Source organism: Lemur catta, chromosome 13 (genome assembly GCF_020740605.2).
Source record: "Lemur catta isolate mLemCat1 chromosome 13, mLemCat1.pri, whole genome shotgun sequence".
Lineage (NCBI taxonomy): Eukaryota > Metazoa > Chordata > Mammalia > Primates > Lemuridae > Lemur > Lemur catta.
In genome coordinates this window covers 69,818,380-69,834,329 of record NC_059140.1, presented here as the reverse complement: position 1 = coordinate 69,834,329, position 15,950 = coordinate 69,818,380, and positions in this window count along the sequence as shown.

Below are 15,950 nucleotides of genomic sequence, written 5' to 3'. Positions count from 1 at the left end.
AGAAACAGTAGCTTTCCCCCCAAACACCAAGTGATCTCAGATTATGTCACAGTGTCTGGTTTTTAGTTACTGTTGAAAGCTCAAGTACTGTTACCACAAGAATAGAGATTTTCCCAGTAGCTCTGACTCTGAATAAACAGGAAGTATGGTACCAGAAATCTGGCATGAGAACCTGATCTCGTGAAAACTCTGGTCCCAGTGCTTGAGCTTTTTCATACCTCTTGCTAAATCTTTGCAAGTGTACCCATCACTCTCTATTACCTAACTAGTTGGAATTCTAGAATATTAGTTCCAAAACCACATACAGAAGATGAAAACCAAATGTTACAAGACTATAAGCTGTTGCAATGAAATCTTCCTGACAAACAGAGCTGTCAGTTTTGTGGGATGATGTGGTTGCAGGGGTACAATACGCACAGTAGGATGATGAAGAAGCACTAAGCTAAAATGTCATAGGACTGTATTTCCCTCTTTTAGCTACTCCAAATGCAGACTGCTCTTGCCTTTGGAAAAGTGGTATAGTTGGAGGATACAGTAAATTTGGACCCATTTTTTTCCTATTAGGCTCAAGTCTAGCCAAACTAAACCCCCTTTATGAGAGGCTCCATGAAAGTTCATACTATTTTCTGATTTTATGATGGCCATGAACTTTCTAAAATTAAATTCAGAATTATAGCAAGAGCTACCTAGCTTGTAAGAATTTAAATTTGCTGATATTTATTCATGCCTTAAATACCAAGCCAAATGGTTGTCCTGTATTCTTGAACTGAGGTTTCTTAGTTCTTCCGTTACTTCTGACTTTGAATCAGCAAAATGGGAAACTTTTACATTTTATGATTTGTATGGCAATCCAGGCATCTTGAAGGTGTCAGTAAATGCTTGCTGGCTATGCCATTTTAAGAAGTATAATGTCTGTGACACAGATCAGTAGAAGATCATACTGTCAGAGGGTAGTGGACACAATCTCTCCTCCTATACATGGGATTCAAGAGCTCCCATCCTAATGTTAAATGATTCAGATGTTGTGACCCATATTAGTTGCTTTTTCTTGGGATCTGAATTTTTCTCTGTGCTTATGTTTCTGTTTTGATATTCTTTTAGCCTGGAATTCTAGGTTCAAAGGCATAATGTGAAAAGAAAGTACAGGTACAAATAAATGGTTTGGAAGACTTCAGAAGGGAAAGATGAATTTTAGGTGGAGATGGAAGTTGGAGAAGACTTTATAAAAGAAGCAAGCCTCAGGAGTAAGAAAGATGTGGGATGATAATGTACTCTGAAGTTAAAAGTCAGTGTTTGGTATAACTTTAGGTGTTGAGTAAACTGAAGAGATAACCAGCATAATACCTCCCAGGAAGATATTTCAGGCCATGTTTATCACATGTAAATCCACACACCACATAAAACTGAGCAAGGCATTAGCCATTAGTCAAGAGAATATGTTTTCTGCCATCTACCAGCATAAAAATTACACTCATCTCTGGGGCACACTCTGAAAAGGATCAAAATATCTTAAAGCAAACAAAAAAACCCAAAATAAAACTAAAATAAAAAAACAACAACTACAAATCCTCCAAACTCTGTAAGTCAACATTATATTGCCTAAGAAAAACCCGTGAAGCACCTATCCTGGGTGTATTTTTTCCTATATCTTTCATGAAGATTGATATGTATTTTTTGAGACAGTTCAAATGATAGTAAAATTCAGATTGTGTTTTAAATTAATTATGATTGAACTCAGCAGAAATAAATGCCTTTCAAGTGAGGTATGTGTAGAACTCCCTTTAAATACTTAAAGACACAACAGCTTACTAGATAGACTACGGTAACCAATAAAATGAAAAAGGTTTACACCCTCAAATTTAAAAGGGTTTCTAGCTACAGTCACCTAGCTGTCCAAACCTCCTTCAAGCGTATTGGATGCTGATCTGTTGTGGAAAATGCCAACCAGAGTGCTTAGGAATGACCTTGAGCACTGACTACTAAGAAGAGAGGACAAAGGTTGAGGGCAAACCTCATTCAAGAGAGTTGACTAAAACACCTATATTCATGATTAAAATAAAGAGACAGAACGGAAGACTGAACTGTAGGTTGAGAGTCTAGGAGAAATGGAACAGAAGGGAGGGTTGAGTTGAGTAGTCTGATAAAGGTTTGTGACCTGAGCCAATGAGTCGGAGGATATTTCTATTGGATACTTACGATGTGGCTTCTTGGGTTGGGCACATGAGGTAAGAAACCACAGAAATCACTAATAAGAGAGCTGAGCAACTGATCCCTGTCATCTGCAGCCAGTCTCTGGTCAGACCAACTCCTCTCAAAATATCACTTTAATTAACTGATTTAAAAATCTCCACTATCTGACTCTGACACTCCCCCCTGCTGCTACTTCCTGTCTTTTAATTTATTTTTACTTAACTGTTTATACAGTTCTTAACTTTTTGAGAATCTCACCCTCTTCTTGGCCTTTGTAACTCCTATTCATCCTTCTTTAACCTGCTCAAGCAGCATTTCCTTTGAACTGACCATCCTACATTGGTTTTGGTAATCTTTGGTGTTCTTATGTCAGTGGTTCCCAAGTTTTGGCATCCATCAGAGTCACTGGGAAAAGATTAAATATAGAATCTTCAGGTCCCCCTCCAGGCTGCACAAATCAGAGTCTCCGCATGTAGGATAAAGAATTTCAGCTGTACCAATTGCCTTGGTGATTCTGATGTACACAAATGATTGAGGGCACATCTCTGTGGTTATCATATTTATTGTAATTATTTCTGTGTGTATCTGCTTCTGCCTCAATTGAAAATTCTTCTGGGGAAGTGTTAGTATTTTGGTTGCCTTTTTTAGTGTCTTTGGTCTGTATTCCGAAGTCTGGAACATATAACACATTAGCATATGTTTATTTAATTAGTTAATGAATTCTTACATAACAATGGTCAATCGGGGGAAAATGACTACCCGGTTGGTTTAGGATTTGAGTTGTTACTCTTCCCCTGAATAGGCACCATTTTATTTTTGGTCCTCACAGACAGGATATTTTAAAAGTAAGGTTATTCCTGGTTATACTTCATCAACAACTAGCAGGTAAATAGCATAGAATATATTGGTACTAGACTACTTCTTTGAAGAAAAGTGTACAAAATTTATTAATTTAGGCCAAAAGGCAGAACATTAAATGGCAGAGGAAAGTCAATTAGTTGCTCATTCTACCACATTATTTTTACATTCATTTCTGCAGTTCAGAAGCCCTGAGAATAAGGAAGATTTTATAGACCACATTACTTCAACCTCATCTTTTATCTTTATCTACTTTCTTCCTATTTCTCGTCCACAGATTATTTCATATTCTCTTCTCTCCTATCCTCTAGCTCTTTCTTTTTTCCTAATTCTCTTTTATTGAGTGACAATTCACAGCCATAGTATAATTTTAATCAACTTTGAGGCATAACATGCATAAATCCCTTTAAAGTATAGTTAAGGCCAGACAATTGGCTCACACCTGTAACCCTAGTGCTTTAGGAGGCCAAGGTGAGAGGATTGCTTGAGACCAGGAGTTTGAGACCACCCTGTACAACATAGCAAGAACCTGTCTCTACAAAAGATAAAAAACAAATTAGCTGGGTGTGATGACAGGCACCTGTAGTGCTAGCTACATGGGAGGCTGAGGCAGGAGGATGGCTTGAGGTTCAAGGAGTTTGAGGCTGCAGTGAGCTATGATCATCCCACTGCACTCCAGCATGGGCAACAGAGCTGGAGTGCAGTGGCCTTTTTTCTCTAAAGAAAAATAATTTTAAAAAGTGTATAAAGTGTGTAGTTCAATGAGCTTGACAGTTATCTATACCCATGTAACTACTTCTGCAATCAAGGTAGAGGACACTTCCATAACCCTCATCATTCCCTTGTGATCCTTTGGAACATTCTTCTCCTCTACCCCTTTGGCCCCTGGCAAATACTTATTTTCTGTTGTCATAGATTAGTTTTGTCTTTTCTAGAATTTCGTATAAATGAAATCATACAATTTGTACTCTTCTATATTTGCTTCTATCACTCAGCATCCTAGTTTTAAGATTCGTTTATCATGATTTGTGTATCAGTAGTCTATACCTTTTTATTATTGAGTAGTATTACAATGTATGGATATATCACACCTTATGTATTCATTCACCTGTTGTTCACATTTTAGTTGTTTCCAGTTTTTGGCTATTATTTATAAAGCTATGAAAATTTGTGTCTAAGTCTTTGTGTGGACATATGTTTTCATTTTTCTTAGGTAATTACCGGGGAGTTATTCTGCTGAGTAGATGAATATCTAACTAAGTAGTGAATATTTAACTTTATAAGAAACTATCAAACTGATTTCCAAAGTAGTTGTGCCATTTTACATTCCCATTAGCAATGTATGAGAGTTCTAGATTTTCCACATCCCTGTCGACACTTGGAATTGTCAATCTTCATAATTTTAGTCATTCATTCTAGAATGAATGCAGTCATTCTGCATTTTTCTGGTGTTTAATGATGTTGAACATCTTTTCCTGTGCTCATTGGCCATTTATATACCTTTTTAAGTGTTCTAATTCAATCTTTTATTCATTTAAAGCATATTCAATTTAATAATCTTATTATGAATTCTAAGAGTTCTTTATATATCAGCAATATATAATTTGTTTCTAATTTAAAAGTGCTATTTTTCTGTTCGGTTAAGGTAGACAAGTCCTTGATTTAATTCAGTAGTTTCTGTACTTTTTGCTCATATCTAACTCAAGCACTTAGTTAACTTAGTCAGCTGGAAAATTGTTTTGAGGCCAGAAATTTCTATAAACTTCTCCTTGATAATTGTCTATTACTTTTGTAAAAGACTCAAACCTGTGATAAATATTAGACAGTAATGTTTTCAAGAGAAATACAATAGTCAATGAGTAGATTACACAAGCCAACTCTCCAGCATGGCTGGAATAATTCGATAAACAATCTAGTATAGCAAATAGAAATGGAATTTGATTATAAAAGCTAGATAGCTCATGATTTTCTACTGTTAAGTTGGCAAACAACACAATAATATTGAAGCGTATGTCAAAACAAGTGCACATGAACCTGGGGTAAGAATGATCTGTCTCAGTCTTCTCAGAGTGCAAATCGAAGTCACTGTAATGTCTCAGATTCTCATCACTAATGTCTACGTATAGCAGATTCTTGATATTCATGGCAATTATGTTCTATAAAGTCATTGCAAGCACTGAATTAACTCCTGGGGGAAATATATATATAAATTGAATGTAATCTTTAATCCTAAAAACAACTCATCCTGGTAGACTCTATTCTCTTTACTTTATAAAAGAGAAAATGAGATTGAGACATGTTAAGTGACATGCCTGGATTTACCACACTAACCGGGGCCAGAATTGCGATTCAAACCCCATCCATCTGGCCCCAGAGCTGGAGCTTCTTGCACTACACTGAACTGCTCTGACTGTCTGCATCTTCTGGTTATCTCTGTATGAAAACAGAAATGAGAAGGCAGAGCATCATGTGGTTTGACTTCAGCTGAGAACCAGTGCTTTGGGCAGCTCAAATTTTTTGCTGCTCTGCCTGCGTCCACAAATTATTGCAAAATCTCTGGGAATATTGTTTGGGGTTGCAAATAAATTTTAGCAAGTAGGTGAATTCACAATTACTGAATCTGTTAATAACTAGAATTGATTTTATATATGAGAACACAAAAGTACACATTCACACATATATGCAGCTTCTGGAAGGGTGCAAGAGGGAGCAGCTGGATGGTACCGAGCAATGACCTCTGAACTTTTTATACTCTGTCTCCAAACTGGACACCAATATGATTGTTTGGTTATTTCTGTATCTCTAGTTTATACCATGGTTGTGTCTGTCTGGCTAATTGACATTTTTATGGGTCAAAATGAAGCAATCCATTGGCTAACAGAGCTACAAAATCTGGATCATGTAAATATTAATATCTAATCATTTAATCATCCATAATATAGTCTCACATCTAAAATTTAGCAAATATTGGTAGATTTGGTCAGTTAAATTGACATAATCTGAATCAGAAAACATAGAAGGGTTTCGGTAGCTGTAGTATCTTTGCTTTTCTCATTTCTTCATTTGTGGTCATCAAATTCAAGCTATTTCTATAGCTCAGTTTGAGAGATGAAGTAATGACATTTGGCAGAAACATTAAAGCTATACTAACTTCATACAACTGTTGACACTCAGAATATTATTCCAGACAACTTGGACCTAAGAAGTAATTGAAAGAACTCAACAAATCACAAAACTGGAGCAGGTGAAAATTTTTCAAGGTGGAAAATAATTTAGATATAAAATCTATTGTCTTAGATTGTTCCCCTCAGCCTTAATACTTTTGGAAAAGAGAATTATTTGGAGCAAGCTTTTTTTTTTTCCCCACTAAGTTTTGATTCTTTCTAGAATATGCTGGCTAATTTGTTTTATAATATGAATATTTTCATGTTTAGATCATTACTGAATAGGAAAACAATTTTTATAACCAATTTTTCTTCATCTTAATATAGTATTTATATTTTTAAACAGAATTAATTTTATTAATTTTATCTGCTAACGAGCATGTATTTAAAAATATATTTATGTTTATAATTTATGTTCTATAATAAGCTTATATGTTTTAGATTTGAAATGTATTAAACATTTAATTTTTGGTTTGTTTATGAAATCCATGTAGTTTAAAATAAAGTTCAAGTATTATAAAAATACCAGAGTTTCTTTGCTTAGGTACTGCAGTCTCCACTTGAGTGGGAATACTTAGGTATCTATTGACTACTGCCAGCTCTGGAACTTTTGTTTACTATCTAAATAAAAGTGATTATATTAAGGACTTTGAAGCTTCTGCTGTACAATTTTGGTATGGAAGGTGGAAGATGCCAAACCACAGTACCCAAGCTTCACATGTGTGTAATGGGTCTACTTACATCAAAAATGTTGACTTCTCTTAGCCCCCATCTTATCTGATTGTCCCAGCTTAGGTCAGGTGCCCTGGCCTTCTCCAACCCATAGTGGTCAATCGAATGGTTCCCCTTGTACAAGCATGACTCATCAGAACTCAATATGTGGACATATTGGTAGGGCTGAGGGAGAGGGCTGTGTTTTGTACATAGATGCTGGGCTGGCAGCACAATGACTCATACACTGATACAACCCTGAACCTCCTATACCTAGCTGTCAATTCCCATTTAGGTAGATTGCCTACCATTAAAAGCTTAGTAGTCATTTATCTAAGCACGTATATATATGCACACACACATGTATATGGAGAATTACATATTCTATAACATATAATAGGAGTATTGTGTATTATTTATAACAAAGCAGAAGTATTTTTAGTAATAAGAAAAAGGATACTTAGCCTTTAACAACCAAGACATTATCCTAGTCTTTCCACTCCAGACTGTACAGGAAATTCCTCATCAAATTTCTGAAAACCACTCGCAGACGTTACCCATTTTTTACAGTCTTGTCATCTCTTAGTCTTCAAACAGCAGGGATGATGTTCTGTATAAAACCATATGCATTTGTTGGAAGAATGAGAAATAGAAATAGAAATTAACTCCAACTGGTGATTCTGTGCTTTCCTATAACTAAAACTTCAAAAATAAGCCTTTTATTTCACCACAGCAACCTAAAGGAATACAGAAATTTCTTAAATAATAGGGCACTATATCTTGGCCATGTTACAAAGTTCAGTTGAAATGACTGATGTATTGTTTTAAGTTGTCACCTTAGAGTCAACAATAATTGTGACATTTATAAAGTATTTTTTATTGCAAAATGTAGCTATCTTTTCTGTTGCTCAAAATGTGGAGGCTTTTATTTACTATTGTATCCTCTATTCTTAGAACAGTGCCAGATGGATAGTAGGCACTCAATATTCCTGAGTAAATCCATGAAAAGTATTTGTCAATGGAAGAAGTTTTGTTATACAGATGTCATATAATTCTCTGAACTCTGTGGTAGGTGGTCTCCGAAGATGCTTGCCATCAATGCCTTCCTTGCAGGTACGTGCATACTCTTTCATCCAACAAGAGGTCAGATCTATTTCTTCTACCCTTGTCTCTAGGCTGGTCTTGTAATTTTCTTTGACCAGTTGAATTTGGAGGAAGTGACACCATGAGAGTTCTGGGCCTAGCATTTAAGAGGCCTGGAAGCTACTGTTTACCTCTTAAAGCGGGTTATGATATAAAAAAATCCATACTCTGGGAGAAAGCACACGTGAAGTTATGTGGAGAGGTCAGCGGCACCAGACAAGTGAGTGAAACCTCCTTGGACCTTTCCTCTCAGTCTACTCACCAGCTGAAGACAGTTGAGTGAATGACCCCAGTTGATATCATAGGAGCAGCTAAGCCTAGCTTAAATTCCTACCCTACGGATTTATAAGAAATAGTAATACTAAATTGTTATTTTAAGATAGTAAGTTTTGGGGTTGTCTGTTAGGCAGAAATATTAATAGATGCCCGAAATAAGCTCTTCCCATGTTATATGCCAAAAATCACATAGTGATCTATCATGAAAAATAATTTTTAATGATTTATTAGCTAGCAATTCAATTAGGTTCTTTTTTAATTTAGTTAAAAGCAAAGGATTAAAAACAACTTGGTTTGCAAAATGCTTTTCTATGCAGTTGCTGATGTCATTCGCTTTCTTGGTTCTAAAACTAAGATTTTTGACTTGGGCCTTTATTTGGCAACTATAAACTTTTTACACCCTGGGCTAATATATGATAGTAAGATTCAGGATAGTGAAAGATGTGCCTTTAAAAAAAAAAGAAAAAAAAGGAGAACATTGTGGGAATGGAGATGGAAAGGAGAATCAGCCCCTTGAAAATGCTTTTAGGAAAAAATTTATATGCTGTTGAAGATCTGGAAATTGAATCTCCTAAAACTACCAGCTCATTATTTTAGGCTGATTGCACATTTTTATTCACTTTTTGACTCATTTTATTAAATGTAATCCCTGACATGGCTTCAGAAGGGGCTCAACCTTCTTTCAGAAACTGCTAATAGGTCGGTAAATATTAAAACAAAAGCCAAACAAAAACAAATCAAGTCAATCACCCACAGAGTTCTAAAAGACATTGAAAATAAGTGAGAATGTTTATAGCAAAAGAATTAGTGGAGGATCACATTTAAGGCAAAGAACACCAAGCTATCATTCCACAAAGGGTTTTGAGAACAAAGAGTGAGAGAAAAAAACAAGTAGGCCAGGGAACGCAAGGAGGATGGAGTCAGCGTCATTGCCCTTATTCAGGCTAATATGTAAGGGAGCCGTTTCTTCTCTTGCCAGAATAGCTACTGATTGGTATGAGAAAAAAAAGTTATTTTGTTTTTGCAGGAAATTTGAGTAGAAGACAAAGAGGACAATTTATTTTACTTCTTGACTTGGTCTAATAATGGGTATTAATATCTTTCTTCTTTCCTTCTTTTCTCTCTCCTTCATTCCTTTCTTTTCCCTTGTATCTCTGGGGTAGGGGTTTTTTTAGGTGGCATCATTATAAGCTGTATCACGTAAACGAGATATTTAAAATATTTACTTAATTTCTAATCCATCACTGTGGTATTTGCTACTGGTTTTGTTTGGATCTGTGCCCTGGGCCCTTCATTCTACCCAGGCAGAGGAAGGCCCCGTTAGCGAGAAATCATTGTGCTTATCCCCAGATCCAGGTACTGAGAACTCTGGTGGTGGGAGTAAAGGGTCACAAAACTAGGAGAGATGGCAAGGTAGAGCAGAGATTGTTCTCTTACTTGTTCTTTTCATAAAGGTAAAATTTGGGGCCAAATATGTCTTTGCTTGAGAAAGGCCTTCATCTTTGGAGAGGTAAAGGACTCCAGGTTGGGCGCCAAGGGAAAAGGGTCAAGATGGGCCTGATGACTAACAGAGAATCTTCTACTTGGAGGACACTCCATAGATATTTTCTGCTTTGGATAAATATATCTGTTAGAGCCTGGCTTTGGTGTAGGTTGTAAGAGAGTACAGGAGAATTAGACCTGAGATTTCTATGTAGTCCTGGCTATCTCACTAGAGTTGAAAACCAGGTAGGAATTTGTAACTAGATGTTCTATTTTGAAATCAAGAATGCTTATGGGATTGGTTGGAACTGTGGTATCTTACGGATACCTAAATATCATACCAGGGATCTGGCTGAGATACACATCTAGTGGAGTCAAGGGGAAAACTCTAACATGACTTCTGATACCAGCTCCCTGGTCTAGAATGAATGCATTGGCTTTAGTCGTTTACTAAATTGCTCCCGGGTTGAAAGAGCCAGTTTAACTTATTCATCCATTCTAAAACCATCCATTGTAAATTCGTTATATGCTAAGCCTTGACAGTACTGAGATAAATAATACCTATTTTCTATCTTTAAAAGAATGAGAATCTAGAAAGACAAAATCAGAGAGAGCTTGCCTTATTAGGGTATGATCAGTACTATAATGGAGACAAAGGGTTATGAGGACCTACGTGAAGGAGGGAACAATGTTGTATGACGGAAGAAGGAAGTTAGGAAGGGTGAATTGATGCATATACTTAACTTTCTGCCAGCCTGTAAGTAATGTACAAAAGAAAAAAAGATCTTTTGTCATACTCTTTTTGACTTATAGTTAGGTCTACTGTGAGATGTTTTGGGGATAGTAGGGCAGGAGCAGTGGGCAAGGGCAGACACTTTTGGAATTGGATCACCTGATGTCTGCTAGGCCTGAACAGGACCCCTAGAATTGACACTGAGACCTGAATTTGAGATCTTACTGCAGCTTTCTCCCCTCATTTTGGCACACATATCAGATGGTTTTAGGTATTATGTACTTCAGACTCATAATTCCTACATACAGTCTCTTTCAACTCATAGAAAACAAAGATACTAGGAGTGGAAGGAAACTCCAGGGACAACTCCAGATTGGGGAAGGAGCCTCTGCTGCTTCATCAAGTAAGGGACACACTAGAGGGTGGTCATAGGCCATTAAGTCAATTATTGCAGTTAGCCTGTATTGATACAAAATATAATTAAACAATAGTACAATATGATGTTTAGGAAATAACTTTACAATCTCCCTAACAAATAGCTTGGTAGATACAGTCTACCTTAGCAATGGGGAGGTGTTGTTTATAGTGCCTCCTCCCTCCAAGACAAATCAAGCCTCATAATACAGAAAAATGACTATATTATAAAATTAAAAATACATGTTAATAGATATTGATACCCAGCAAAAACAAAGAAGAAAAATCAATCTGTAGACATATTTCGTAGTGCTTTATATCTGATACATTACATTTTTTTTTGGCTGAGTTTATCTCTATTCTCTCACTTCCATCCTTCCATCCCAACATGAGGCTAGAGAGAGTACAAAAGGGAGGTGTGATCTGATTGATCCACAAAATCACAGATGCTTTAGTCTGGAAAGGCCTTTTCAACATGGCAGAACTTTTGGTGCCATGATTCTTTCTTGTCTTTTTATAAAATGTCAGGATGGGATGTCTAGTAATGTGGTTGATGACTTGTCAGATCTAACTTCCTGTCCTGCAGAGGCAGGCTCCCCGTAAGGAACACAAGTCATTTGGGGAGACCCCCCTTTTACCAGAAATCTGAGGGGATGATTGATTCTTAAAACGCATGGAGCGTGGAGACATGGAACTTGTTGTTCTTGACAATTTTTTTTTCTCAGAGAAAAACACACCCAATTTCTGAGGAACTGGGTGCAGATGAGGAACAGGCAATGGAAATCTGGTTCTGCAGCTTTGTACTGTTCTATGCATATTTGGAGGCCTGGGTAAAGTTTGCCTTTGGCCATTTACAGTAACATTTGAATTCAGGGGATAAAAATATTTCAAATCTTAAATTTGGCTCAGTTAAGTAAATTAAAAGCAGAAGCATTTATATTTAGTTAATGTATAAAAACATTCAGAATATGGCTACTTTTGGGGAGGGAAGGAGGAGAATCACAGGGGAAATGTTTATTCTTTAAAAATGAAAATAGAAGAAACTGAAGAAAAATGATAAAATGTTAATATCTGTTTAAACTTGGTCGTGGGTACACAAATATCTGTTATAGTACTTTTCACGTTTAAAATATTTTAAAATTAGAAATTAAGGGTAAAACTGCTTTAGGTACTTCAGCTAAAATGAATCAGTGATGTTAAACTCATTAATATAACTCTAAAGTTTCTCTGTTACTGGGTGGTTAGAAACTCATTCTGGTGATTTTATTTTTAGCATTGTTCTCTACTTGAAAGATCACATTTGTTAACTATATGGTGATTTAAAATATACAAAAATAAATATGTAGAGGTGACATACATATGACATACACATATGTTTGTTGTTTCTGTTGTTTGCTTGTTTTAGATAGAGGATAGAGTTGATAATTTTGTAAAGAAATCTGGGTTTGAATATGGGTACTTAATCTTTTTGGAACTTAGTTTTATTTTATCCCTTCCAATCTTTTCTCCAACCTAACTTGAGAAAAGAAACACTTCTTAATTTAACATGTTGCTTAACCACTGGAGATTCAGTGTTCTTATGTATGGAATTTGAATGCTATTAATAATTTATTTATGAGTTTGTAAGCATTAAATAACCTCATGCAAATAAAAATTCATTGTCAATTCTAAAAAGCTGTATTAAAGACAGATAGTAGCATTTCCTTTAATTTCTGCTTTCAATGCCTCTAGACTAAATACTAACAGATTAATACATATTTATGTATTTACTTATTGAGTGTCTAATGTATAAAAGTACAAAATTCACTGTTGTCATTCTATCAAAATGAAAAAAAGATGCAGATATTACTCAATATTTTTGTCTGTGGAAAGCCAAGCTTGTGATCCAAAATGGGGAATTGGCTTGTGTAATTTTCTTTGTTCCCCAAAAAGAATCCTAGGCTTTTTGAGGGCAAAATAAGACCCTGCTTTTGTAACATACATTCCAAAAATGGAATGATTTCCTAGCAAACTCTAGGATTGAGAAAAAAAGTTCTTTGAAATCTCTGAATTCCGTAATAGTATTTCTTCTAGTGTAGGTCTTTTGGTGACAAATTCCCTTAGTTTTATTTTGCTTCCATTTTCAGAGGCTCATTCTGCTAAATAATAAATTCTAGATTAGCATTTTTTTCTTTGAGCATGTTAAGGATGACATTTCATTATCTTGTAGATGCCATAGTGTCGTTGAAAAGTTAGCTACTAGTCTTACTGTTGCTCCGTTGGAGATAGTGTCTTTTTTTTTTCTTGGGTTGCTTTAAAGATGTTTCTCTGTCTTAGTTTTTCAGCAGTTGGCTCTCATTAGCCTTAGTTTCTTCTTCCTTGTACTTACCTTGCCAGAGATTTGCAGAGCTTTTTGAATTTGTATGTTGCTATCTTTTATTGCTTTTGAAAATGTCTTGGCTATTATCTCTTCAAATATAGCTCCTGCCTCAATTTTTTTCTTTCTTCTCCTTCTGGACTTTAGTTTATATATATGTTAGCTTTTGACTATGTTTCACATGTCCCTTATGCTCTGTGTTCTCGTTTTCTCTTTCTCTCTCATTTTCTCCGTCTGTGCCTCAGGTTGCATATTTTGCATATTGACTTGTCTTTGAATTAGATAATCCTGTCTTTTCCTTTGTCTAATTTGATGTTAAGCACTTCTGATCAGTTCTTAATTTCAAGTATTATATTTTTCAGATCCAGAATGCCCATTTGACAATGGGATTCTATCAGAGATGGTTCTTCCTTTACTTGGATAAGCAGATGATAGGAGGAACTGATCACCTCAGTTCAGTCCAAGATTCACCTGAATTGGTTTTGGGGTGCAATTTTAGGAAGACACAGCCAACTGTGGCTTGACTCTATTCCTTGGGCATTTCCCTCCCAGGTTTTTGATTGAGAGCCTGGGAAGTCTCCATCTTTTCAGCCCTAAAAAACTGGGAGATTCAGTTGTACCTTTCAGATTTTTTGAGTGTATATAATTCATTGGTTTCCTATTACAAGCAGTTTCAAAATCAGGCAAAGTTATTTAGGAGGAGACCAAGAGAATGTTTGAAGTAGGCCCCCTCTCTCTAGTGGACTTGTCTTCTAAGTACAAATGAGATGGCGGGAGAATTTCCTTTGTTTCCAGACAAAAACAACAGGCTCTTGTGCTACTCCAGAACTCAAAAACCACTGGGGGAAAACACATCCTGAGTTTGGAGTTACCCTAGTTTCTACTACATCATTCAATCTGTGTGAACTTGAAGGGCTTCCCTGATATCCTTTCTTCAGTTAGAATCCTTTTACCTAATCAAAGTTGGATTCTTGGCCTGGTCTTATAATCAGCAAATTTCTCCAGGAACAAAAACATCTGAAGATTATCAGTTTACCTAGAAAAGCACTATAATTTTAGTATTTCTAGTTATCGTGGCTTCCACAGCTCTCTAATGTGTTTTACAAGATGATCTTGCAATTCATCCATATTTTTATCTAGCTGCTGCAGTGGGAACATTGCTCCCACCTACTACATTCTACTCAGAAGTGGAAATCCTAGGGCATAATTTTGGATTATGTTCCTGAAAGCTTAGACTCAAGTCTGGTTCTATAGCCTTTTCACTGTTTCTTCAAGCCACATACAAAATCTTTTGGTAATTCTCAAACCTACCACTACCACCTTATTCACGCAGAATCTGCTTCTGTTGCTTATAATAAAGAAACTTGACTGTTGCAGAAGTTGAAGATGAGAAAAGAAAGTGCTGAGAGCACCACTTGTTCATAAGAAGACTCAGGTTGCTATAAAGAGGACAGAGTGTGTGCAGGCATTTCAGGAATGGAGGCAAAGTGAAGTTCCATGATTATCAGCAGCATGTATGAGCTTAACTCTAAACAGACTAAGTGAGAGCAGTCACAACTCTGTAGACACTACATTAGGGTATGCAATGACCAGGCAGATATATCTGCTACTGTATCTATATCTGCAGATGTAGTGAGAAAAGAGGTCCCTGCTCTAACCTAATGGGATAATCATAGCCAGAGGAAATCATAAGGACCAGATACTTTCTGCCCTTTGCTAATTGGAAATCTAGGTTTATCTTGTACCCAGAGGCCATGTGGGGAAGAAGGAGTTGGAGGAAAAGTGAAAATCTGGAAATAAGTAATTACTGTAAATAGACTATTTCCAAATAAAGCCACCAGGATACATTTAGTTGGCAAACTTGAGAGCCAAGATGAGGTAAGTAATTTAAAACACAGAAAATCATATTTATGCATATCTGAGTATAGAGACAGTAGATTTCAACCCCTTGACAATACCTGGTGAGACATAGTACAATGTTGATGTAGGAAATAATTTTTCCCTTTGGTTGCAGTAGACAAAAACTAAAAATTTAGTTCAAGTTTATAAAAAATACATGTAATCATATTATACCTGACTTTTATTAATAAAATCTCCTTTTTTTCTGGATGAATTACATTTTCTTCTGCATAATAATGAACATAAAAGGATTTATTTACTGTGAATTGAATGATTACAGAAAACATTCCAAAGCCTGCAGTTTGAATACTTACTGCTTTTTCTCATTTAAAAGATAACTTGGCAGATAAGAGAAGGCTATAACAAGATGTCACTTACCTATTTATCTAAGAAGATATCTATATAATAGACTAAATGAAAATATCAAACCTCTTTTGTTTGAACTCTTTTGGGTTCCAGAGAATAGAGAAACACTTAGTTTCCATCAGTGAATGAAGGTTTATTCTAAATGTAACCTGTTTATTGAATGGCCTGGACTCAATGGTGTACAGTAGGAAATGACTCCTTTGTTCCCCCCACTCCCAGCAACCTGAAAAATGAAATGCAATGAAAAAACAAAAATGCAAAAACCAAAATGAAAAAAGAAAACAAAATAAACAAAAATTCTACCACTTTCCCCTTCCCTGTCCCTGGATGACAGCTCAGCAAGATCCCAGAACCTTTT